This window comes from Protomyctophum bolini, assembly GCF_963924005.1.
Source record: "Protomyctophum bolini genome assembly, chromosome: 12".
In the NCBI taxonomy this organism is placed as follows: Eukaryota; Metazoa; Chordata; class Actinopteri; order Myctophiformes; family Myctophidae; genus Protomyctophum; species Protomyctophum bolini.
The window spans coordinates 38099359-38125887 of record NC_137873.1 but is presented as its reverse complement, the minus strand read 5'-3'; positions in this window follow the sequence as shown (position 1 = coordinate 38125887).

Here is a 26529-nt window from a genome sequence, read left to right as displayed (position 1 = left end):
CAAATTATTTTGGGAGGCAAATTATTTTGGCAAATTATTTTGGGAGGCAAATTATTTTGGCAAATTATTTTGGGAGGCAAATTATTTTGGGAGACAAATTATTTTGGCAAATTATTTTGGGAGGCAAATTATTTTGGGAGGCAAATTATTTTGGGAGGCAAATTATTTTGGCAAATTATTTTGGGAGGCAAATTATTTTGGGAGGCAAATTATTTTGGCAAATTATTTTGGGAGGCAAATTATTTTGGGAGACAAATTATTTTGGGAGGCAAATTATTTTGGGAGGCAAATTATTTTGGCAAATTATTTTGGGAGGCAAATTATTTTGGCAAATTATTTTGGGAGGCAAATTATTTTGGCAAATTATTTTGGGAGGCAAATTATTTTGGGAGACAAATTATTTTGGCAAATTATTTTGGGAGGCAAATTATTTTGGAAAATTATATTTTGGGAGGCAAATTATTTTGGCAAATTATTTTGGGAGGCAAATTATTTTGGCAAATTATTTTGGGAGGCAAATTATTTTGGCAAATTATTTTGGGAGGCAAATTATTTTGGCAGGCAAATTATTTTGGGAGGCAAATTATTTTGGCAAATTATTTTGGGAGGCAAATTATTTTGGGAGACAAATTATTTTGGGAGGCAAATTATTTTGGGAGGCAAATTATTTTGGGAGGCAAATTATTTTGGGAGGCAAATTATTTTGGCAAATTATTTTACACTTTTGGTTATTGAGAAACAGCTCCTAAAACATTATTTGACACTTTTGGTTGTTGAAAAACAGCTTCTAACCATTATTTGACACTTTGGTTGTTGAGAAACAGCTCCTAAAACATTATTTTACACTTTTGGTTATTGAGAAACAGCTCCTAAAACATTATTTGACACTTTTGGTTGTTGAAAAACAGCTTCTAACCATTATTTGACACTTTGGTTGTTGAGAAACAGCTCCTAAAACATTATTTGACACTTTTGGTTGTTGAAAAACAGCTTCTAACCATTATTTGACACTTTGGTTGTTGAGAAACAGCTCCTAAAACATTATTTTACACTTTTGGTTATTGAGAAACAGCTCCTAAAACATTATTTGACACTTTTGGTTGTTGAAAAACAGCTTCTAACCTTTATTTGACACTTTGGTTGTTGAAAAACAGCTCCTAAAACATTATTTTACACTTTTGGTTGTTGAGAAACAGCTCCTAAAACATTATTTGACACTTTTGGTTATTGAAAAACAGCTTCTAACCATTATTTGACATTTTGGTTGTTGAGAAACAGCTCCTAAAACATTATTTTACACTTTTGGTTATTGAGAAACAGCTCCTAAAACATTATTTGACACTTTTGGTTGTTGAAAAACAGCTTCTAACCATTATTTGACACTTTGGTTGTTGAGAAACAGCTCCTAAAACATTATTTTACACTTTTGGTTATTGAGAAACAGCTCCTAAAACATTATTTGACACTTTTGGTTGTTGAAAAACAGCTTTTAACCATTATTTGACACTTTGGTTGTTGAGAAACAGCTCCTAAAACATTATTTTACACTTTTGGTTATTGAGAAACAGCTCCTAAAACATTATTTGACACTTTTGGTTGTTGAAAAACAGCTTCTAACCATTATTTGACACTTTGGTTGTTGAGAAACAGCTCCTAAAACATTATTTTACACTTTTGGTTATTGAGAAACAGCTCCTAAAACATTATTTGACACTTTTGGTTGTTGAAAAACAGCTTCTAACCATTATTTGACACTTTGGTTGTTGAGAAACAGCTCCTAAAACATTATTTTACACTTTTGGTTATTAAGAAACAGCTCCTAAAACATTATTTGACACTTTTGGTTGTTCAAAAACAGCTTCTAACCATTATTTGACACTTTGGTTGTTGAGAAACAGCTCCTAAAACATTATTTTACACTTTTGGTTGTTGAGAAACAGCTCCTAAAACATTATTTGACACTTTTGGTTGTTGAAAAACAGCTTCTAACCATTATTTGACACTTTGGTTGTTGAGAAACAGCTCCTAAAACATTATTTTACACTTTTGGTTATTGAGAAACAGCTCCTAAAACATTATTTGACACTTTTGGTTGTTGAAAAACAGCTTTTAACCATTATTTGACACTTTGGTTGTTGAGAAACAGCTCCTAAAACATTATTTTACACTTTTGGTTGTTGAGAAACAGCTCCTAAAACATTATTTGACACTTTTGGCAAATTATTTTGGGAGGCAAATTATTTTGGCAAATTATTTTGGGAGGCAAATTATTTTGGCAAATTATTTTGGGAGGCAAATTATTTTGGGAGGCAAATTATTTTGGGAGGCAAATTATTTTGGCAAATTATTTTGGGAGGCAAATTATTTTGGGAGACAAATTATTTTGGGAGGCAAATTATTTTGGCAATTTATTTTGGGAGGCAAATTATTTTGGGAGGCAAATTATTTTGGAAAATTATTTTGGGAGGCAAATTATTTTGGCAAATTATTTTGGGAGGCAAATTATTTTGGCAAATTATTTTGGGAGGCAAATTATTTTGGCAGGCAAATTATTTTGGGAGGCAAATTATTTTGGCAAATTATTTTGGGAGGCAAATTATTTTGGGAGACAAATTATTTTGGCAAATTATTTTGGGAGGCAAATTATTTTGGGAGGCAAATTATTTTGGCAAATTATTTTGGGAGGCAAATTATTTTGGCAAATTATTTTGGGAGGCAAATTATTTTGGCAAATTATTTTACACTTTTGGTTATTGAGAAACAGCTCCTAAAACATTATTTGACACTTTTGGTTGTTGAAAAACAGCTTCTAACCATTATTTGACACTTTGGTTGTTGAGAAACAGCTCCTAAAACATTATTTTACACTTTTGGTTATTGAGAAACAGCTCCTAAAACATTATTTGACACTTTTGGTTGTTGAAAAACAGCTTTTAACCATTATTTGACACTTTGGTTGTTGAGAAACAGCTCCTAAAACATTATTTTACACTTTTGGTTGTTGAGAAACAGCTCCTAAAACATTATTTGACACTTTTGGCAAATTATTTTGGGAGGCAAATTATTTTGGCAAATTATTTTGGGAGGCAAATTATTTTGGCAAATTATTTTGGGAGGCAAATTATTTTGGGAGGCAAATTATTTTGGGAGGCAAATTATTTTGGCAAATTATTTTGGGAGGCAAATTATTTTGGGAGACAAATTATTTTGGCAAATTATTTTGGGAGGCAAATTATTTTGGCAATTTATTTTGGGAGGCAAATTATTTTGGGAGGCAAATTATTTTGGAAAATTATTTTGGGAGGCAAATTATTTTGGCAAATTATTTTGGGAGGCAAATTATTTTGGCAAATTATTTTGGGAGGCAAATTATTTTGGCAGGCAAATTATTTTGGGAGGCAAATTATTTTGGCAAATTATTTTGGGAGGCAAATTATTTTGGGAGACAAATTATTTTGGCAAATTATTTTGGGAGGCAAATTATTTTGGGAGGCAAATTATTTTGGCAAATTATTTTGGGAGGCAAATTATTTTGGCAAATTATTTTGGGAGGCAAATTATTTTGGCAAATTATTTTACACTTTTGGTTATTGAGAAACAGCTCCTAAAACATTATTTGACACTTTTGGTTGTTGAAAAACAGCTTCTAACCATTATTTGACACTTTGGTTGTTGAGAAACAGCTCCTAAAACATTATTTTACACTTTTGGTTATTGAGAAACAGCTCCTAAAACATTATTTGACACTTTTGGTTGTTGAAAAACAGCTTCTAACCATTATTTGACACTTTGGTTGTTGAGAAACAGCTCCTAAAACATTATTTTACACTTTTGGTTATTGAGAAACAGCTCCTAAAACATTATTTGACACTTTTGGTTGTTGAAAAACAGCTTTTAACCATTATTTGACACTTTGGTTGTTGAGAAACAGCTCCTAAAACATTATTTTACACTTTTGGTTGTTGAGAAACAGCTCCTAAAACATTATTTGACACTTTTGGCAAATTATTTTGGGAGGCAAATTATTTTGGCAAATTATTTTGGGAGGCAAATTATTTTGGCAAATTATTTTGGGAGGCAAATTATTTTGGCAAATTATTTTGGGAGGCAAATTATTTTGGCAAATTATTTTGGGAGGCAAATTATTTTGGCAAATTATTTTGGGAGGCAAATTATTTTGGGAGGCAAATTATTTTGGCAAATTATTTTGGGAGGCAAATTATTTTGGGAGGCAAATTATTTTGGCAAATTATTTTGGGAGGCAAATTATTTTGGGAGACAAATTATTTTGGCAAATTATTTTGGGAGGCAAATTATTTTGGCAAATTATTTTGGGAGGCAAATTATTTTGGAAAATTATTTTGGGAGGCAAATTATTTTGGGAGGCAAATTATTTTGGGAGGCAAATTATTTTGGCAATTATTTTGGGAGGCAAATTATTTTGGCAGGCAAATTATTTTGGGAGGCAAATTATTTTGGCAAATTATTTTGGGAGGCAAATTATTTTGGGAGACAAATTATTTTGGCAAATTATTTTGGGAGGCAAATTATTTTGGGAGGCAAATTATTTTGGCAAATTATTTTGGGAGGCAAATTATTTTGGCAAATTATTTTACACTTTTGGTTATTGAGAAACAGCTCCTAAAACATTATTTGACACTTTTGGTTGTTGAAAAACAGCTTCTAACCATTATTTGACACTTTGGTTGTTGAGAAACAGCTCTTAAAACATTATTTTACACTTTTGGTTATTGAGAAACAGCTCCTAAAACATTATTTGACACTTTTGGTTGTTGAAAAACAGCTTTTAACCATTATTTGACACTTTGGTTGTTGAGAAACAGCTCCTAAAACATTATTTTACACTTTTGGTTGTTGAGAAACAGCTCCTAAAACATTATTTGACACTTTTGGCAAATTATTTTGGGAGGCAAATTATTTTGGCAAATTATTTTGGGAGGCAAATTATTTTGGCAAATTATTTTGGGAGGCAAATTATTTTGGGAGGCAAATTATTTTGGGAGGCAAATTATTTTGGGAGGCAAATTATTTTGGCAAATTATTTTGGGAGGCAAATTATTTTGGGAGACAAATTATTTTGGCAAATTATTTTGGGAGGCAAATTATTTTGGCAAATTATTTTGGGAGGCAAATTATTTTGGCAAATTATTTTGGGAGGCAAATTATTTTGGGAGGCAAATTATTTTGGCAAATTATTTTGGGAGGCAAATTATTTTGGGAGACAAATTATTTTGGCAAATTATTTTGGGAGGCAAATTATTTTGGGAGGCAAATTATTTTGGGAGGCAAATTATTTTGGCAAATTATTTTGGGAGGCAAATTATTTTGGCAAATTATTTTGGGAGGCAAATTATTTTGGGAGACAAATTATTTTGGCAAATTATTTTGGGAGGCAAATTATTTTGGGAGGCAAATTATTTTGGAAAATTATATTTTGGGAGGCAAATTATTTTGGCAAATTATTTTGGGAGGCAAATTATTTTGGCAAATTATTTTGGGAGGCAAATTATTTTGGCAAATTATTTTGGGAGGCAAATTATTTTGGCAGGCAAATTATTTTGGGAGGCAAATTATTTTGGCAAATTATTTTGGGAGGCAAATTATTTTGGGAGACAAATTATTTTGGCAAATTATTTTGGGAGGCAAATTATTTTGGGAGGCAAATTATTTTGGCAAATTATTTTGGGAGGCAAATTATTTTGGGAGGCAAATTATTTTGGCAAATTATTTTACACTTTTGGTTATTGAGAAACAGCTCCTAAAACATTATTTGACACTTTTGGTTGTTGAAAAACAGCTTCTAACCATTATTTGACACTTTGGTTGTTGAGAAACAGCTCCTAAAACATTATTTTACACTTTTGGTTATTGAGAAACAGCTCCTAAAACATTATTTGACACTTTTGGTTGTTGAAAAACAGCTTCTAACCATTATTTGACACTTTGGTTGTTGAGAAACAGCTCCTAAAACATTATTTGACACTTTTGGTTGTTGAAAAACAGCTTCTAACCATTATTTGACACTTTGGTTGTTGAGAAACAGCTCCTAAAACATTATTTTACACTTTTGGTTATTGAGAAACAGCTCCTAAAACATTATTTGACACTTTTGGTTGTTGAAAAACAGCTTCTAACCTTTATTTGACACTTTGGTTGTTGAAAAACAGCTCCTAAAACATTATTTTACACTTTTGGTTGTTGAGAAACAGCTCCTAAAACATTATTTGACACTTTTGGTTGTTGAAAAACAGCTTCTAACCATTATTTGACACTTTGGTTGTTGAGAAACAGCTCCTAAAACATTATTTTACACTTTTGGTTATTGAGAAACAGCTCCTAAAACATTATTTGACACTTTTGGTTGTTGAAAAACAGCTTCTAACCATTATTTGACACTTTGGTTGTTGAGAAACAGCTCCTAAAACATTATTTTACACTTTTGGTTATTGAGAAACAGCTCCTAAAACATTATTTGACACTTTTGGTTGTTGAAAAACAGCTTTTAACCATTATTTGACACTTTGGTTGTTGAGAAACAGCTCCTAAAACATTATTTTACACTTTTGGTTATTGAGAAACAGCTCCTAAAACATTATTTGACACTTTTGGTTGTTGAAAAACAGCTTCTAACCATTATTTGACACTTTGGTTGTTGAGAAACAGCTCCTAAAACATTATTTTACACTTTTGGTTATTGAGAAACAGCTCCTAAAACATTATTTGACACTTTTGGTTGTTGAAAAACAGCTTCTAACCATTATTTGACACTTTGGTTGTTGAGAAACAGCTCCTAAAACATTATTTTACACTTTTGGTTATTAAGAAACAGCTCCTAAAACATTATTTGACACTTTTGGTTGTTCAAAAACAGCTTCTAACCATTATTTGACACTTTGGTTGTTGAGAAACAGCTCCTAAAACATTATTTTACACTTTTGGTTGTTGAGAAACAGCTCCTAAAACATTATTTGACACTTTTGGTTGTTGAAAAACAGCTTCTAACCATTATTTGACACTTTGGTTGTTGAGAAACAGCTCCTAAAACATTATTTTACACTTTTGGTTATTGAGAAACAGCTCCTAAAACATTATTTGACACTTTTGGTTGTTGAAAAACAGCTTCTAACCATTATTTGACACTTTGGTTGTTGAGAAACAGCTCTTAAAACATTATTTTACACTTTTGGTTATTGAGAAACAGCTCCTAAAACATTATTTGACACTTTTGGTTGTTGAAAAACAGCTTTTAACCATTATTTGACACTTTGGTTGTTGAGAAACAGCTCCTAAAACATTATTTTACACTTTTGGTTGTTGAGAAACAGCTCCTAAAACATTATTTGACACTTTTGGCAAATTATTTTGGGAGGCAAATTATTTTGGCAAATTATTTTGGGAGGCAAATTATTTTGGCAAATTATTTTGGGAGGCAAATTATTTTGGGAGGCAAATTATTTTGGCAAATTATTTTGGGAGGCAAATTATTTTGGGAGACAAATTATTTTGGCAAATTATTTTGGGAGGCAAATTATTTTGGCAATTTATTTTGGGAGGCAAATTATTTTGGGAGGCAAATTATTTTGGAAATTTATTTTGGGAGGCAAATTATTTTGGCAAATTATTTTGGGAGGCAAATTATTTTGGCAAATTATTTTGGGAGGCAAATTATTTTGGCAGGCAAATTATTTTGGGAGGCAAATTATTTTGGCAGGCAAATTATTTTGGGAGGCAAATTATTTTGGGAGACAAATTATTTTGGCAAATTATTTTGGGAGGCAAATTATTTTGGGAGGCAAATTATTTTGGCAAATTATTTTGGGAGGCAAATTATTTTGGCAAATTATTTTGGGAGGCAAATTATTTTGGCAAATTATTTTACACTTTTGGTTATTGAGAAACAGCTCCTAAAACATTATTTGACACTTTTGGTTGTTGAAAAACAGCTTCTAACCATTATTTGACACTTTGGTTGTTGAGAAACAGCTCCTAAAACATTATTTTACACTTTTGGTTATTGAGAAACAGCTCCTAAAACATTATTTGACACTTTTGGTTGTTGAAAAACAGCTTCTAACCATTATTTGACACTTTGGTTGTTGAGAAACAGCTCCTAAAACATTATTTTACACTTTTGGTTATTGAGAAACAGCTCCTAAAACATTATTTGACACTTTTGGTTGTTGAAAAACAGCTTCTAACCATTATTTGACACTTTGGTTGTTGAGAAACAGCTCCTAAAACATTATTTTACACTTTTGGTTATTAAGAAACAGCTCCTAAAACATTATTTGACACTTTTGGTTGTTCAAAAACAGCTTCTAACCATTATTTGACACTTTGGTTGTTGAGAAACAGCTCCTAAAACATTATTTTACACTTTTGGTTGTTGAGAAACAGCTCCTAAAACATTATTTGACACTTTTGGTTGTTGAAAAACAGCTTCTAACCATTATTTGACACTTTGGTTGTTGAGAAACAGCTCCTAAAACATTATTTTACACTTTTGGTTATTGAGAAACAGCTCCTAAAACATTATTTGACACTTTTGGTTGTTGAAAAACAGCTTCTAACCATTATTTGACACTTTGGTTGTTGAGAAACAGCTCTTAAAACATTATTTTACACTTTTGGTTATTGAGAAACAGCTCCTAAAACATTATTTGACACTTTTGGTTGTTGAAAAACAGCTTTTAACCATTATTTGACACTTTGGTTGTTGAGAAACAGCTCCTAAAACATTATTTTACACTTTTGGTTGTTGAGAAACAGCTCCTAAAACATTATTTGACACTTTTGGCAAATTATTTTGGGAGGCAAATTATTTTGGCAAATTATTTTGGGAGGCAAATTATTTTGGCAAATTATTTTGGGAGGCAAATTATTTTGGGAGGCAAATTATTTTGGGAGGCAAATTATTTTGGCAAATTATTTTGGGAGGCAAATTATTTTGGGAGACAAATTATTTTGGCAAATTATTTTGGGAGGCAAATTATTTTGGCAATTTATTTTGGGAGGCAAATTATTTTGGGAGGCAAATTATTTTGGGAGGCAAATTATTTTGGGAGGCAAATTATTTTGGCAAATTATTTTGGGAGGCAAATTATTTTGGCAGGCAAATTATTTTGGGAGGCAAATTATTTTGGCAAATTATTTTGGGAGGCAAATTATTTTGGGAGACAAATTATTTTGGCAAATTATTTTGGGAGGCAAATTATTTTGGGAGGCAAATTATTTTGGGAGGCAAATTATTTTGGGAGGCAAATTATTTTGGGAGGCAAATTATTTTGGCAAATTATTTTGGGAGGCAAATTATTTTGGCAAATTATTTTGGGAGGCAAATTATTTTGGCAAATTATTTTACACTTTTGGTTATTGAGAAACAGCTCCTAAAACATTATTTGACACTTTTGGTTGTTGAAAAACAGCTTCTAACCATTATTTGACACTTTGGTTGTTGAGAAACAGCTCCTAAAACATTATTTTACACTTTTGGTTATTGAGAAACAGCTCCTAAAACATTATTTGACACTTTTGGTTGTTGAAAAACAGCTTCTAACCATTATTTGACACTTTGGTTGTTGAGAAACAGCTCCTAAAACATTATTTGACACTTTTGGTTGTTGAAAAACAGCTTCTAACCATTATTTGACACTTTGGTTGTTGAGAAACAGCTCCTAAAACATTATTTTACACTTTTGGTTATTGAGAAACAGCTCCTAAAACATTATTTGACACTTTTGGTTGTTGAAAAACAGCTTCTAACCATTATTTGACACTTTGGTTGTTGAGAAACAGCTCCTAAAACATTATTTTACACTTTTGGTTATTGAGAAACAGCTCCTAAAACATTATTTGACACTTTTGGTTGTTGAAAAACAGCTTCTAACCTTTATTTGACACTTTGGTTGTTGAGAAACAGCTCCTAAAACATTATTTTACACTTTTGGTTGTTGAGAAACAGCTCCTAAAACATTATTTGACACTTTTGGTTGTTGAAAAACAGCTTCTAACCATTATTTGACACTTTGGTTGTTGAGAAACAGCTCCTAAAACATTATTTTACACTTTTGGTTGTTGAGAAACAGCTCCTAAAACATTATTTGACACTTTTGGTTGTTGAAAAACAGCTTCTAACCATTATTTGACACTTTGGTTGTTGAGAAACAGCTCCTAAAACATTATTTTACACTTTTGGTTATTGAGAAACAGCTCCTAAAACATTATTTGACACTTTTGGTTGTTGAAAAACAGCTTCTAACCATTATTTGACACTTTGGTTGTTGAGAAACAGCTCCTAAAACATTATTTTACACTTTTGGTTATTAAGAAACAGCTCCTAAAACATTATTTGACACTTTTGGTTGTTCAAAAACAGCTTCTAACCATTATTTGACACTTTGGTTGTTGAGAAACAGCTCCTAAAACATTATTTTACACTTTTGGTTGTTGAGAAACAGCTCCTAAAACATTATTTGACACTTTTGGTTGTTGAAAAACAGCTTCTAACCATTATTTGACACTTTGGTTGTTGAGAAACAGCTCCTAAAACATTATTTTACACTTTTGGTTATTGAGAAACAGCTCCTAAAACATTATTTGACACTTTTGGTTGTTGAAAAACAGCTTCTAACCATTATTTGACACTTTGGTTGTTGAGAAACAGCTCTTAAAACATTATTTTACACTTTTGGTTATTGAGAAACAGCTCCTAAAACATTATTTGACACTTTTGGTTGTTGAGAAACAGCTCCTAAAACATTATTTGACACTTTTGGCAAATTATTTTGGGAGGCAAATTATTTTGGCAAATTATTTTGGGAGGCAAATTATTTTGGCAAATTATTTTGGGAGGCAAATTATTTTGGCAAATTATTTTGGGAGGCAAATTATTTTGGCAAATTATTTTGGGAGGCAAATTATTTTGGCAAATTATTTTGGGAGGCAAATTATTTTGGCAAATTATTTTGGGAGGCAAATTATTTTGGGAGGCAAATTATTTTGGGAGGCAAATTATTTTGGGAGGCAAATTATTTTGGCAAATTATTTTGGGAGGCAAATTATTTTGGGAGACAAATTATTTTGGCAAATTATTTTGGGAGGCAAATTATTTTGGCAAATTATTTTGGGAGGCAAATTATTTTGGAAAATTATTTTGGGAGGCAAATTATTTTGGGAGGCAAATTATTTTGGCAAATTATTTTGGGAGGCAAATTATTTTGGGAGGCAAATTATTTTGGCAAATTATTTTGGGAGGCAAATTATTTTGGCAGGCAAATTATTTTGGGAGGCAAATTATTTTGGCAGGCAAATTATTTTGGGAGGCAAATTATTTTGGCAAATTATTTTGGGAGGCAAATTATTTTGGGAGACAAATTATTTTGGCAAATTATTTTGGGAGGCAAATTATTTTGGCAAATTATTTTGGCAAATTATTTTGGGAGGCAAATTATTTTGGCAAATTATTTTACACTTTTGGTTATTGAGAAACAGCTCCTAAAACATTATTTGACACTTTTGGTTGTTGAAAAACAGCTTCTAACCATTATTTGACACTTTGGTTGTTGAGAAACAGCTCTTAAAACATTATGTTACACTTTTGGTTATTGAGAAACAGCTCCTAAAACATTATTTGACACTTTTGGTTGTTGAAAAACAGCTTTTAACCATTATTTGACACTTTGGTTGTTGAGAAACAGCTCCTAAAACATTATTTTACACTTTTGGTTGTTGAGAAACAGCTCCTAAAACATTATTTGACACTTTTGGCAAATTATTTTGGGAGGCAAATTATTTTGGCAAATTATTTTGGGAGGCAAATTATTTTGGCAAATTATTTTGGGAGGCAAATTATTTTGGCAAATTATTTTGGGAGGCAAATTATTTTGGGAGGCAAATTATTTTGGCAAATTATTTTGGGAGGCAAATTATTTTGGGAGGCAAATTATTTTGGCAAATTATTTTTGGAGGCAAATTATTTTGGGAGACAAATTATTTTGGCAAATTATTTTGGGAGGCAAATTATTTTGGCAAATTATTTTGGGAGGCAAATTATTTTGGAAAATTATTTTGGGAGGCAAATTATTTTGGCAAATTATTTTGGGAGGCAAATTATTTTGGCAAATTATTTTGGGAGGCAAATTATTTTGGCAGGCAAATTATTTTGGGAGGCAAATTATTTTGGCAAATTATTTTGGGAGGCAAATTATTTTGGGAGACAAATTATTTTGGGAGGCAAATTATTTTGGGAGGCAAATTATTTTGGGAGGCAAATTATTTTGGCAAATTATTTTGGGAGGCAAATTATTTTGGCAAATTATTTTACACTTTTGGTTATTGAGAAACAGCTCCTAAAACATTATTTGACACTTTTGGTTGTTGAAAAACAGCTTCTAACCATTATTTGACACTTTGGTTGTTGAGAAACAGCTCTTAAAACATTATTTTACACTTTTGGTTATTGAGAAACAGCTCCTAAAACATTATTTGACACTTTTGGTTGTTGAAAAACAGCTTTTAACCATTATTTGACACTTTGGTTGTTGAGAAACAGCTCCTAAAACATTATTTTACACTTTTGGTTGTTGAGAAACAGCTCCTAAAACATTATTTGACACTTTTGGCAAATTATTTTGGGAGGCAAATTATTTTGGCAAATTATTTTGGGAGGCAAATTATTTTGGGAGGCAAATTATTTTGGGAGGCAAATTATTTTGGCAAATTATTTTGGCAGGCAAATTATTTTGGGAGGCAAATTATTTTGGGAGGCAAATTATTTTGGCAAATTATTTTGGGAGGCAAATTATTTTGGGAGGCAAATTATTTTGGGAGGCAAATTATTTTGGGAGGCAAATTATTTTGGCAAATTATTTTGGCAAATTATTTTGGCAAATTATTTTGGGAGGCAAATTATTTTGGGAGGCAAATTATTTTGGCAAATTATTTTGGGAGGCAAATTATTTTGGGAGACAAATTATTTTGGCAAATTATTTTGGGAGGCAAATTATTTTGGCAAATTATTTTGGGAGGCAAATTATTTTGGCAAATTATTTTGGGAGGCAAATTATTTTGGGAGGCAAATTATTTTGGGAGGCAAATTATTTTGGGAGGCAAATTATTTTGGCAAATTATTTTGGGAGGCAAATTATTTTGGCAAATTATTTTGGCAAATTATTTTGGGAGGCAAATTATTTTGGGAGACAAATTATTTTGGCAAATTATTTTGGGAGGCAAATTATTTTGGCAAATTATTTTGGGAGGCAAATTATTTTGGAAAATTATTTTGGGAGGCAAATTATTTTGGGAGGCAAATTATTTTGGCAAATTATTTTGGGAGGCAAATTATTTTGGCAAATTATTTTGGGAGGCAAATTATTTTGGCAGGCAAATTATTTTGGGAGGCAAATTATTTTGGCAAATTATTTTGGGAGGCAAATTATTTTGGGAGACAAATTATTTTGGCAAATTATTTTGGGAGGCAAATTATTTTGGGAGGCAAATTATTTTGGCAAATTATTTTGGCAAATTATTTTGGCAAATTATTTTGGCAAATTATTTTACACTTTTGGTTATTGAGAAACAGCTCCTAAAACATTATTTGACACTTTTGGTTGTTGAAAAACAGCTTCTAACCATTATTTGACACTTTGGTTGTTGAGAAACAGCTCTTAAAACATTATGTTACACTTTTGGTTATTGAGAAACAGCTCCTAAAACATTATTTGACACTTTTGGTTGTTGAAAAACAGCTTTTAACCATTATTTGACACTTTGGTTGTTGAGAAACAGCTCCTAAAACATTATTTTACACTTTTGGTTGTTGAGAAACAGCTCCTAAAACATTATTTGACACTTTTGGCAAATTATTTTGGGAGGCAAATTATTTTGGCAAATTATTTTGGGAGGCAAATTATTTTGGCAAATTATTTTGGGAGGCAAATTATTTTGGCAAATTATTTTGGGAGGCAAATTATTTTGGGAGGCAAATTATTTTGGCAAATTATTTTGGGAGGCAAATTATTTTGGGAGGCAAATTATTTTGGCAAATTATTTTGGGAGGCAAATTATTTTGGGAGACAAATTATTTTGGCAAATTATTTTGGGAGGCAAATTATTTTGGCAAATTATTTTGGGAGGCAAATTATTTTGGAAAATTATTTTGGGAGGCAAATTATTTTGGCAAATTATTTTGGGAGGCAAATTATTTTGGCAAATTATTTTGGGAGGCAAATTATTTTGGCAGGCAAATTATTTTGGGAGGCAAATTATTTTGGCAAATTATTTTGGGAGGCAAATTATTTTGGGAGACAAATTATTTTGGGAGGCAAATTATTTTGGGAGGCAAATTATTTTGGGAGGCAAATTATTTTGGCAAATTATTTTGGGAGGCAAATTATTTTGGCAAATTATTTTACACTTTTGGTTATTGAGAAACAGCTCCTAAAACATTATTTGACACTTTTGGTTGTTGAAAAACAGCTTCTAACCATTATTTGACACTTTGGTTGTTGAGAAACAGCTCTTAAAACATTATTTTACACTTTTGGTTATTGAGAAACAGCTCCTAAAACATTATTTGACACTTTTGGTTGTTGAAAAACAGCTTTTAACCATTATTTGACACTTTGGTTGTTGAGAAACAGCTCCTAAAACATTATTTTACACTTTTGGTTGTTGAGAAACAGCTCCTAAAACATTATTTGACACTTTTGGCAAATTATTTTGGGAGGCAAATTATTTTGGGAGGCAAATTATTTTGGGAGGCAAATTATTTTGGGAGGCAAATTATTTTGGGAGGCAAATTATTTTGGCAAATTATTTTGGCAAATTATTTTGGGAGGCAAATTATTTTGGGAGGCAAATTATTTTGGGAGGCAAATTATTTTGGCAAATTATTTTGGGAGGCAAATTATTTTGGGAGGCAAATTATTTTGGGAGGCAAATTATTTTGGCAAATTATTTTGGCAAATTATTTTGGGAGGCAAATTATTTTGGGAGGCAATTATTTTGGCAAATTATTTTGGGAGGCAAATTATTTTGGGAGACAAATTATTTTGGCAAATTATTTTGGGAGGCAAATTATTTTGGCAAATTATTTTGGGAGGCAAATTATTTTGGCAAATTATTTTGGGAGGCAAATTATTTTGGGAGGCAAATTATTTTGGGAGGCAAATTATTTTGGGAGACAAATTATTTTGGCAAATTATTTTGGGAGGCAAATTATTTTGGGAGGCAAATTATTTTGGCAAATTATTTTGGGAGGCAAATTATTTTGGCAAATTATTTTGGGAGGCAAATTATTTTGGGAGACAAATTATTTTGGCAAATTATTTTGGGAGGCAAATTATTTTGGCAAATTATTTTGGGAGGCAAATTATTTTGGAAAATTATATTTTGGGAGGCAAATTATTTTGGCAAATTATTTTGGGAGGCAAATTATTTTGGGAGGCAAATTATTTTGGCAAATTATTTTGGGAGGCAAATTATTTTGGCAAATTATTTTGGGAGGCAAATTATTTTGGCAAATTATTTTGGGAGGCAAATTATTTTGGCAGGCAAATTATTTTGGGAGGCAAATTATTTTGGGAGACAAATTATTTTGGCAAATTATTTTGGGAGGCAAATTATTTTGGGAGGCAAATTATTTTGGCAAATTATTTTGGGAGGCAAATTATTTTGGCAAATTATTTTGGGAGGCAAATTATTTTGGCAAATTATTTTACACTTTTGGTTATTGAGAAACAGCTCCTAAAACATTATTTGACACTTTTGGTTGTTGAAAAACAGCTTCTAACCATTATTTGACACTTTGGTTGTTGAGAAACAGCTCCTAAAACATTATTTTACACTTTTGGTTATTGAGAAACAGCTCTTAAAACATTATTTGACACTTTTGGTTGTTGAAAAACAGCTTCTAACCATTATTTGACACTTTGGTTGTTGAGAAACAGCTCCTAAAACATTATTTGACACTTTTGGTTGTTGAAAAACAGCTTCTAACCATTATTTGACACTTTGGTTGTTGAGAAACAGCTCCTAAAACATTATTTTACACTTTTGGTTATTGAGAAACAGCTCCTAAAACATTATTTGACACTTTTGGTTGTTGAAAAACAGCTTCTAACCATTATTTGACACTTTGGTTGTTGAGAAACAGCTCCTAAAACATTATTTTACACTTTTGGTTATTGAGAAACAGCTCCTAAAACATTGACACTTTTGGTTGTTGAAAAACAGCTTCTAACCTTTATTTGACACTTTGGTTGTTGAAAAACAGCTCCTAAAACATTATTTTACACTTTTGGTTGTTGAGAAACAGCTCCTAAAACATTATTTGACACTTTTGGTTGTTGAAAAACAGCTTCTAACCATTATTTGACACTTTGGTTGTTGAGAAACAGCTCCTAAAACATTATTTTACACTTTTGGTTATTGAGAAACAGCTCCTAAAACATTATTTGACACTTTTGGTTGTTGAAAAACAGCTTCTAACCATTATTTGACACTTTGGTTGTTGAGAAACAGCTCCTAAAACATTATTTTACACTTTTGGTTATTGAGAAACAGCTCCTAAAACATTATTTGACACTTTTGGTTGTTGAAAAACAGCTTTTAACCATTATTTGACACTTTGGTTGTTGAGAAACAGCTCCTAAAACATTATTTTACACTTTTGGTTATTGAGAAACAGCTCCTAAAACATTATTTGACACTTTTGGTTGTTGAAAAACAGCTTCTAACCATTATTTGACACTTTGGTTGTTGAGAAACAGCTCCTAAAACATTATTTTACACTTTTGGTTATTGAGAAACAGCTCCTAAAACATTATTTGACACTTTTGGTTGTTGAAAAACAGCTTCTAACCATTATTTGACACTTTGGTTGTTGAGAAACAGCTCCTAAAACATTATTTTACACTTTTGGTTATTAAGAAACAGCTCCTAAAACATTATTTGACACTTTTGGTTGTTCAAAAACAGCTTCTAACCATTATTTGACACTTTGGTTGTTGAGAAACAGCTCCTAAAACATTATTTTACACTTTTGGTTGTTGAGAAACAGCTCCTAAAACATTATTTGACACTTTTGGTTGTTGAAAAACAGCTTCTAACCATTATTTGACACTTTGGTTGTTGAGAAACAGCTCCTAAAACATTATTTTACACTTTTGGTTATTGAGAAACAGCTCCTAAAACATTATTTGACACTTTTGGTTGTTGAAAAACAGCTTCTAACCATTATTTGACACTTTGGTTGTTGAGAAACAGCTCTTAAAACATTATTTTACACTTTTGGTTATTGAGAAACAGCTCCTAAAACATTATTTGACACTTTTGGTTGTTGAAAAACAGCTTTTAACCATTATTTGACACTTTGGTTGTTGAGAAACAGCTCCTAAAACATTATTTTACACTTTTGGTTGTTGAGAAACAGCTCCTAAAACATTATTTGACACTTTTGGCAAATTATTTTGGGAGGCAAATTATTTTGGCAAATTATTTTGGGAGGCAAATTATTTTGGCAAATTATTTTGGGAGGCAAATTATTTTGGGAGGCAAATTATTTTGGCAAATTATTTTGGGAGGCAAATTATTTTGGGAGACAAATTATTTTGGGAGGCAAATTATTTTGGGAGGCAAATTATTTTGGCAATTTATTTTGGGAGGCAAATTATTTTGGGAGGCAAATTATTTTGGCAAATTATTTTGGGAGGCAAATTATTTTGGCAAATTATTTTGGGAGGCAAATTATTTTGGCAGGCAAATTATTTTGGGAGGCAAATTATTTTGGCAAATTATTTTGGGAGGCAAATTATTTTGGGAGACAAATTATTTTGGCAAATTATTTTGGGAGGCAAATTATTTTGGGAGGCAAATTATTTTGGCAAATTATTTTGGCAAATTATTTTGGGAGGCAAATTATTTTGGCAAATTATTTTGGGAGGCAAATTATTTTGGCAAATTATTTTACACTTTTGGTTATTGAGAAACAGCTCCTAAAACATTATTTGACACTTTTGGTTGTTGAAAAACAGCTTCTAACCATTATTTGACACTTTGGTTGTTGAGAAACAGCTCCTAAAACATTATTTTACACTTTTGGTTATTGAGAAACAGCTCCTAAAACATTATTTGACACTTTTGGTTGTTGAAAAACAGCTTCTAACCATTATTTGACACTTTGGTTGTTGAGAAACAGCTCCTAAAACATTATTTGACACTTTTGGTTGTTGAAAAACAGCTTCTAACCATTATTTGACACTTTGGTTGTTGAGAAACAGCTCCTAAAACATTATTTTACACTTTTGGTTATTGAGAAACAGCTCCTAAAACATTATTTGACACTTTTGGTTGTTCAAAAACAGCTTCTAACCATTATTTGACACTTTGGTTGTTGAGAAACAGCTCCTAAAACATTATTTTACACTTTTGGTTATTGAGAAACAGCTCCTAAAACATTATTTGACACTTTTGGTTGTTGAAAAACAGCTTCTAACCTTAATTTGACACTTTGGTTGTTGAGAAACAGCTCCTAAAACATTATTTTACACTTTTGGTTGTTGAGAAACAGCTCCTAAAACATTATTTGACACTTTTGGTTGTTGAAAAACAGCTTCTAACCATTATTTGACACTTTAGTTGTTGAGAAACAGCTCCTAAAACATTATTTTACACTTTTGGTTATTGAGAAACAGCTCCTAAAACATTATTTGACACTTTTGGTTGTTGAAAAACAGCTTCTAACCATTATTTGACACTTTGGTTGTTGAGAAACAGCTCCTAAAACATTATTTTACACTTTTGGTTATTGAGAAACAGCTCCTAAAACATTATTTGACACTTTTGGTTGTTGAAAAACAGCTTCTAACCATTATTTGACACCTTGGTTGTTGAGAAACAGCTCCTAAAACATTATTTTACACTTTTGGTTATTGAGAAACAGCTCCTAAAACATTATTTGACACTTTTGGTTGTTGAAAAACAGCTTCTAACCATTATTTGACACTTTGGTTGTTGAGAAACAGCTCCTAAAACATTATTTTACACTTTTGGTTATTGAGAAACAGCTCCTAAAACATTATTTGACACTTTTGGTTGTTGAAAAACAGCTTCTAACCATTATTTGACACTTTGGTTGTTGAGAAACAGCTCCTAAAACATTATTTTACACTTTTGGTTATTGAGAAACAGCTCCTAAAACATTATTTGACACTTTTGGTTGTTGAAAAACAGCTTCTAACCATTATTTGACACTTTGGTTGTTGAGAAACAGCTCCTAAAACATTATTTTACACTTTTGGTTATTAAGAAACAGCTCCTAAAACATTATTTGACACTTTTGGTTGTTCACCTCTCGGTGGCGGCGGCGAGGCTTTATTGGCGTTGTCGTCGTTGGGGGAGCGAGGACGCCCGGCGGTCAAGAAGAAGAAGCGAGGCTTGCTGGGGGGCGTGGCGTGGGCGGGGTCAGCGATGTCCAGCCCCGACGAGAAGCCCACGCCGCCGCGGTCGCAGAGCGAGCTCTCTGCGTCGCCGTGGCCGCCGCGCGTCAGAAACGTCTCCCTGCGGCGGTACGGGGCGGGAGACAGCCGCCGCGCGTCAGAAACGTCTCCCTGCGGCGGTACGGGGCGGGAGACAGCCGCCGCGCGTCAGAAACGTCTCCCTGCGGCAGTACGGGGCGGGAGACAGCCGCTGCGCGTCAGAAACGTCTCCCTGCGGCGGTACGGGGCGGGAGACAGCCGCCGCGCGGAGGACGCAGCGGTGGCGCGGCGCTCGCGAACCTCCGAACGGGCGCCACCTTTAACCATTTACAATGTATGGATTTAGCAGACGCTCTTTAATCCAGAGCGACTTTACAATTAAAGGACCACTTCACCACTTTTCAACCTATCTTCATAAAATAGGTCCTCACTAATAATCATGAAAAAATTGTGACATTTTTTTCTACTCAGTCTGTGTCTCATAGGACGGCTGTGGGCAGTTTAGAAACCGTCTTCCAGTGACATCATCATTAGGCAGATTTTTTTTTTTAAACAAGATTTCTTTTTACAAAAATATTTAGATTTTAATTATCGCGATAAACGATGGCTTCCATTTTCGCATTGCAACTTTTCAGGACTAGAAAGCCTGCCGTTTTTATTAGCTTGTATTCCCCATCGATGATGTCACTGGAAGACGGTTTCTGAACTGCCCACAGCCCTCCTATGAGACACAGACCGAGTAGATTATTAGTGAGGACCTATTATATGAAGATAAGTTGAAAAGTGGTGAAGTGGTCCTTTAGGCAAGAGCAGAAAGCATGGCAATACATCACATACATAAAGTAGTTATCATGAAACATGCGTAAGCTAAGAACGTATCAGTGGAATATATCTATATAATGAAACTATATTGTGTAAACTATCCATATATAATACACTATACCATATACATATAATATATGTATATATGTATATGTATAGTCATAGCACTTTATAGTATATTATACTACTTTATAGTATATTATACTATAAAGTGCCATGACTACATAAAATGCAATTCTAGTGCGTAACATGCTATAATTTTAAAACAATAAACAATGCTATCTAAGTCTACATGAAGTGCCATCTAAGGTGCTATAGGGTAAGTGCTACGGGGCCGCGATGGGAGTCTGAAAAGGTGGGTTTTCAGACTACGGCGGAAGATAGGGAGCGATGTGATTCCCCTAGTGAGCTTTAAAAGGATTGCCATCATGCACACTTCCCATACATTGCTCCTGCTTTGACGTATAGCAACTGTCTGCTTGCTTCTTAGTCAACTAGCAATTTCCGTTGCTTAGTTTTTATTTATTCGTCCTTATTGGTCGCGTTCCTGTTCTCCCTTTAAGCTTCTTCGGTAGTGGGTTCTGTATTTATGAGCATTGTATGTCTGTCCTGTTTTTTTGTTGTGTATTTTTTGTTACTGGCAGAGTTGTGTCACTTATTTTGCCTATTGTCCTGGCCAGTTCACACTGTGTAAAAGAGACTTCAGTCTCAATGTGGTTTTTACTGGTTAAATAAAGGTTAAATAAAAATACAAATAAATAAAAGAAAATACCTTCGCCGTGCGCCGACCTCACGCTCGCCTCGCTCGCCCACGAGCAGCCGACGGGCGGCCGTTCGTCGTCATCGTGGCCGTCAGGGCCGCCGCGACCTTCGCCGCACGACGTGTAGAGGTCGTACTCGTCGTTGATGCTGCTGATGATGCTGACGGGCCGCGAGGAGGAGCCTGGCGGACACGACAGCGCCTCCCAGTGGTGGTAGAAGTGGTCGCAGAAGGAGGGCCGGCCGTTGTCCGGCAGCAGGCCGGCGGCGGGGAGCTCCTCCACCACGGTGAACACCAGCTCGTCCTCTCCGCTCAGCTCCAGCGGGCGCCGCAGCGTCACCGTGGCGGTCCGCACCGCGTCCCGCTCCTCCAGACGCAGCATCCTGCTCCTCAGCACGGCCGCGGCGCCCGTCTGAGAGATGGGACGGGGACGGGGAACAGGGAACAGGAACAGTTTTGACCTAATATAATCATTTTGGAAATATAAAGATTTGCAACATTTCACAAGATCAGTATTGGACCTATCGGTATCGGCCGATCATGAGAAAAAACAATGGGTGATCAGTATCGGTCCCAAACAACCTGATGGGAGCATCCCTAGGGCAGAGTAAGGGCCGATTCATACTCTTATTTTAGAGCCGAATAAAAGTCGGTTCGGCTCTGTAGAGCCTACAATTTGACGTCACAAAACAGCGGTAAAATAGGAGTATGAGGGCCGAGTATGAATCGGCCCTTATACAGTAAGAGAGTTGGCCGCTTTTACTCTGAAACCCGGAAAAACAATCCACTAAATAAGTGTGCTTTACATTTGCTAGCTTACATTGCTATCGTTTTAGTGTATACGATATATGATCAAAAAAAGCGTTCATATTATTGTGCGCGAGAGAGACGGATGAGAAGCAGAAATGAAGCGCCAGCATATCGATCAGTTCATCACCACAGAGAGCGCCCTGGATTAGGAGAGACGAGTCATTATATATAGAACACAGTTCTATTTTCCAGGCGGCGCGGTCGCAGACGGTGTGCGATGGGCTTGACTGACTGACTGACTGACCGACCGACTGACCTGGGGCGGCTGATCCTCAGCCTCTTGTTGAGCGAGGGGACGATGGGGACAGAGGCAGGCGGGCCCTCGTTGTCCGACCCGGAGGCCCCTCCCCCGGGGCCCACGTAGATGACCGTGTCACACGACTGCTCGCTGCTGGACGAGTAGTCCCGCTCGCCAGCGGAGGAGGAGGGGGGGGGGGCAGCGGGGGAGGGGTGGCGGGGTCCAGGGCCGCCGTGCGCGGGTGGAGCGGTCGTCTGCCCGACCCCCCACAACCCCCCTCCTCACAGGAGCTGTCCCCGCCCGAGGAGCTGGAAGCGTACTGGAGAGAAAACAAACAGTGGTGGCAGAAAATAAGTCCTCGCTATTTTGGAGTGTAAAGTACAAAAGTACACCCTTTTCGGTGTTTTAACCATTATAATAAACTTTAGGTATTTTTTGAAAAATCGTGAAAACGTGTACAAATCTTTGAATGTGTATTCTTTCGTTTTTAACGCATGTATAACTTGCTTCTTGGGGGGGGTCCCTGGAACTACATATTTTCAGATGGGGGGGTCGACGGCCAATTACATACATTTTTGGGGGTCCTTGACATGAAAATGTTTGAGAACGACTGACACTAAGGAAACTGTCTAAAATGATTTAGAAGACATTTCACAATCTTGAATCGTGAAAATAACGGATCGTAGACTGGATTTTTCTTTCAAGTGTTTCTATGGCTTTATTCTTAATATTACAACCACCAGCAGCTTTCTCCTGAAGGATATTATATGTCCTCAATGTCTGCCAAGGACTTAATTAACTTATTTTTTATCAACTCCCACAGCGCCAACAACGACATTAACATTAACATAATATTAATAATAATAAAAATACAATAAAACATTAATTTAAACTAGCAGTCAGGGCCTTTTTGCTCACCCTAGTAGCGATGGAAGACCTATTAGACAGTGCATAAACATAATTGCCTTGACATTAACGAGGGTCAACGAGCACCAGCTGGACTGGTGTGTGTGTGTGTGTGTGTGTGTGTGTGTATGTGTGCGTGCGTGCGCGGTACCTTGCCCTTGCTCTTCCTCATGCGCTGGATGCGCGAGGCCAGCTGCGCCGTGGTCAGAGTCTCCATGTAGTTGGCCGGCGAGTCGGACACGTGGGCGACCATGACGGTCCGACAGTTCACATTACCCAGAGCCTCCCGAAGCAGCATGGTCAGCTTACTGTCCCTAGTGGAGGAGACACGGGATTACACCTCATTACAGCATGGTCATCTTATACTGTCCCTAGTGGAGGAGACACGGGATTACACCTCATTACAGCACGGTCAGCTTACTGTCCCTAGTGGAGGAGACACCTCATTACAGCATGTCTGGAAGGAGACGGAGTGCAACGACAAAGGACAAACTCAAAGTATTAACAAGTGGACGCGCAGCACGCAGCACAAGCTAAGCCTCATCAATATCAAGCCCATGGTGGTATGTAACGAAACACCGAAAAGGCTGTACAGGAAAACAGCAAATAACTACTGGAGTTCTTTTATTTTTCGTGTGTCACTCACTGCTATCTTTTATTGGTGAGACGTTGCTGACAAGTGCTGCACTGCTGTCCATTGTTTTATTATTGATGTTTTGTCACCGTCGGACTTTTATTGGTGACAAGTTTTCTGCATTGCCGTCCGTTATTATTATTGATGTTTTGTCACTGCCAGACTTTTATTAGTGACGCAAACGCCTGTTTTGCACTGCCTTTATTTATTTTGGGCATTTGCTTTGCGATTTTTGCACCTGAACCCGGACACTGAGCTGGAGAGACCGGGAGACCTCTGAACACACACTATAGCAATGATTACTGTCACAATATAGAGCTATTTAACACTGTTACTGAACACACACTATAGCAATGATTACTGTCACAATATAGAGCTATTTAACACTGTTACTGAACACACACTATAGCAATGATTACTGTCACAATATAGAGCTATTTAACACTGTTACTGAACACACACTATAGCAATGATTACTGTCACACTATAGAGCTATTTAACACTGTTACTGAACACACACTATAGCAATGATTACTGTCACAATACAGAGCAATTTAATTTAGGTAACCAAATGGACCCCAATAGTAGATATTTACACTCTCAATAGTTCAATTGTTGTTAAGCATCTGCTTAATTTCCAAAAAACTACACAATTAGAGAATGTAGAAGATTGCTTTTGATCCTTTGATTATATAATGCCGATTGCATAATGCATAGTGGTTAGTGACTGAGCTTTGTTAACATGAGTGCCCAGGATCGTTTCCAGCCACTTTCAAAGAATGTTTGTTGCTTCCCACCAATTTTCACAGAATGTTTGTCCTTTTACCTACCAAACAATACTCTTTTCATCTCTAGTCGATTATTTATTCAGCATTTGAGCCACGGACCACCATTTGAGGCCATTTAGTCTCTCAGACCCATTTGAGCCACACTGACCACCATTGAGAGAGTGTATTAATGTGAAATGGTGGTCCGTGGCTCTAACATGTTATCGCTTTTGAAGTTACTTGTTGTGTTTATATATGTACATACTACTCTGTAAAGCCGTGTTCCGGTAGCCGAGTGGGTACTCTCGACGGTTAGTAAACATTAAGGCCCAGGTTCTACTTTTGTACACAATTGTGTTTGTTTTGGTAGGAAGGAAAAACACTCTCAGTCATCGACGGGGACCTGAACTCGGGCACCCAATTGTTTACAAACCGCCGAGAATAACCATTCGGTTACTGGAACACTGTTTTACAGCTTTGTAAAAACATCATATATAAACATCATAACAAGTAACTTCATAAGTGATAGACGTTTGAACAAGTGACATAAACAACAACAGCGTTAAGTATTAAATAACATTTAATTACTTACCTTCTGCCTGCAGACCGTGGCATATCCAAACAAACACTGACCAAACCACGTCATCGCGTCTGCGCCGTAGTGTCATCACTTCCTTCCGGTGTGAGGCCACGCCCGCGAGATTTAACCGCGATTTTTCCTGTAGTCATATTGTAGTCCTCCTACGTTACATCCGGGTCCCGTCCACTTCTCATTGTAAATACAAAATAGCTACATATGAACACGTGAATCTTCATATAACAACTCACTCCATCTGCTGGACACAACGAGAAGTGCATCCAAATACTAGCACTACATTTGTATGGCGTTAAAATGTTCTGTTGAATTGAATATTATTAATGATGGACCACAATGGAAACAACAAGCCATGGTGCTTTATTTATAAATCCTCTTAACAGACCTTGTATTGAACTGGACTTTACTGTGCTTTTCTTTTCTCTACAAAGTGTTAATAAAGTATTCCATCAATCTGATTAAATTACTGCTATACTTTTCCGTTCCATATATGGTTACACTTGGTCTATATAAATACATGTATTCTCTCTCTGTGTTCATGTCAAGGTTTCTTCTATTATGTGTTCAAATATAATGTCTGTGTTTACCAGAGAAACACCGTGTTTCTGAAACACAGAATCAGCCTTCTAAAGACAGTGGTTCACAAAGTGGGGTCCGGGGACCCCCAGGGGTCCTTGAGGCAGTTCTAGGGGGTCCCCAGCTAAATTGACTTTTTACCGGGCCGGTTTTGAACTGCAGCCACCTGTAAGGGCTCTTTGAGAGCGGTTTTGAAGGAGTCTAGGGATTCACATTTCCTTAATAGGTCCAGGAACAGGGAGGATCGAGCCAGCTCCCTAACATCAGAATCAGAATCAGAATCAGAAGACTTTATTTGCCATTACATGTAAACATGTTAGGAATTTGCTTTGGTGGGCAGCAGAGTGCAGTTTCAACATTCAACATTCAAGTGCAAACAGGACAAGGCAGTGCAAAAACAACATAGTGAATAAAAATAAAGTGCAGAGAGATCAAGTGTTCAAGTGTTCAAGTGACCAGTCCATTTCGTACCACTCTGAGTGGGGGTGGAGGGTAAAAGGGGGGGGGGGGGGGGGGGGTCAGGGGATCAGGGGGGGGACACCAGCAGCGTTGAGGAGCCGGATAGCCGTGGGGAAAAAACTGTTTGAGTGTCGGGCCTTCGTAGTCTTTAGGGACCGCAACCTCCTACCTGAGGGAAGCGGGGCAAAAAGACTGTGGCCTGTGACAAGTGTGACATCCTTGTCGTTGTTGTTCAACATTTTTAGGAGATGAGAAATCCTTTTGCTGGTATAGATCCATTCCACGTTTGGGACGCTGTAGTTTGATGACATCAATCAATCAAACCAATTCCATTTCTGAGGCAGAGCGGTGGAATGACAACTTTCCCATGTTTGTTCTAGGGTGGTTACCAGATCATGGTCTCTCTCTCTGTGTTGTGGCTGTGCGGCTGTCACTCGCTGTGGAGAAGTAGTTTGACAGGTATATG